This window comes from Apium graveolens, chromosome 10, assembly GCF_009905375.1.
Source record: "Apium graveolens cultivar Ventura chromosome 10, ASM990537v1, whole genome shotgun sequence".
NCBI classification, from domain to species: domain Eukaryota; kingdom Viridiplantae; phylum Streptophyta; class Magnoliopsida; order Apiales; family Apiaceae; genus Apium; species Apium graveolens.
In genome coordinates, this window is record NC_133656.1 from 44266599 (window position 1) to 44268484 (window position 1886).

Consider the following 1886-nt stretch of genomic DNA (forward strand, 5'->3'; position numbering starts at 1 on the left):
ATAGCGCACTGCTCAGTTTTGTGGGCCCCCGCACATAGCTCAATAACACTAGAGAATTGATTAACTCCATAATTCACCAAAGAGTCCACTTTCATCGTCAATTCTTTAAGTTGGGCAGTTATAGCAGTTGCTGCATCCAACTCCATAATTCCTGCTACCTTGACCTGAGTTAGCCTCTGAGAAGGATTTTGGTATTCTTTAGCAGCCATCAGTTCGATCAATTCAAAAGCTATATTGTAGCTCTTAGCCCACAGGGCTCCTCCTGATGCTGCATCGAGCATAGGTCTAGACTGAGCGCCTAAACCATTGTAGAAACACTTTATAAGCATCCAATCAGGCATGCCATGGTGTGGGCACTTCCTTAACATCTCCTTATACCGATCCCAAGCCTCACAAAGAGATTCTCCAGTTTATTGAGCAAACTGAGTAAGAGCATTCCTGATTGCAGCAGTCTTCGCCATAAGAAAGAATTTAGTGAGAAAATTTTGAACAAGATCTTCTGATGTGATGATAGACCCTGGTGGTAGAGAATGTAACCAACACTTTGCTAGCATCTTCAGTCACCCCATTGAACTTGAAAGTGTCGCAGATCTCGATGAAATCCCCGATGTGCATGTTGGGGCCTTCTGTAGGCGACCCCCCAAACTGAACTGAGTTCTGTATCATCTGAATCGTGCTCGACTTGATTTCAAAAGTGTTAGCCGAGATGGATGGTCTGATGATGCTCGAATGTATATCATCGATCTTAGGCTGAGAATAGTCCATTAGAGCCTTAAGATTTTCTGCTTAATCTCCCATCACTACTTGAGCTGGTTCCTCAACTTTCTCTTCTTCTACTACTTTCTCTTCATCCTTAAAATCTTCCCTTCGAATCACTACAGCTTCTTCCTTGGCTTGATCCAGAGTTCTCTTACGAGCCCACGAACGCGTATGCATACACGCTCGCTAGAGTACCTGAAAAAAGACAAAGAAAAAGAGTAGGTAAGTAACAATGTCCGAGTCAATGAATTTTAACGATCACTGATGTCAAACACAAAAACTAAAAGTTAACACTGCAGTCCCCGGCAGCGGCGCCAAAAACTTGTTAGTCGCTAAACACGCGCTAAAATTCACGCAAGTATACGCGTTCGCAAGTAATATATAATTATTTCTAGTTCGATCCCACAGAGACTGGTTTAGGTTAACCTTGTGATTTATGCACTTATGGAACAATGATATGGCTATTATTCAATGCTAAGATGAATAACAAATTGAGTTTTGATTCTACTATGATTAACTAATGATAATTATACTAGAGAACATTAACTAAAGAGAGTAAATAGAGTTGAATAATATATGACACAAAAATGGGATTCTAACTTCATTAAGTACTTCATTCAATAGCTTTTCGTTCTTAACCTTAGCATGTAATGGTGATGACACTAATCAGATAATACGAAATTGATAAATGCCAACTTTTGTTGTACAAATACCATACTACCAGACATCCACAAAAGAGATAGAAGCTGAATAGACACCAATTATATTGAGACCCTATATATCTATAGAATTTGACAACATAACCGTTTAATGCACAAGTTATCTATCGTGATTACATTGGGCAAGTAAGATGGTTAAAATTACCTACAAATCATGCATAATAATAACACATGAACCTATGTTAGCATGGCAAGCTCTAAATCCTTAAATTCACTTTCGCTTCATTAAGAAGTAACACACTATCTTATAAGTTAGTGACACTCATAAGACGAACAAGCACAATCAATACTAGGTTATTATTCAATCACCACACAATAAGGCATCGAAACAAATTAACTAAAGAAATCAATAAATAAATCCGCTAGAACCCCACCATAACGATTAGCCCATAATCGGACTCATCATCA

General features: G+C 38.6%; 1 non-coding gene across 1 annotated transcript; it reads left to right on the forward strand.

Annotated features, from left to right (window-relative positions):
• Window positions 1-339: 339 nt before the first annotated feature.
• On the forward strand, window positions 340-446 carry LOC141694659 (small nucleolar RNA R71). The gene has a single exon (XR_012563947.1). It is a non-coding gene; the product is annotated as a small nucleolar RNA R71 (small nucleolar RNA).
• Window positions 447-1886: the final 1440 nt, after the last annotated feature.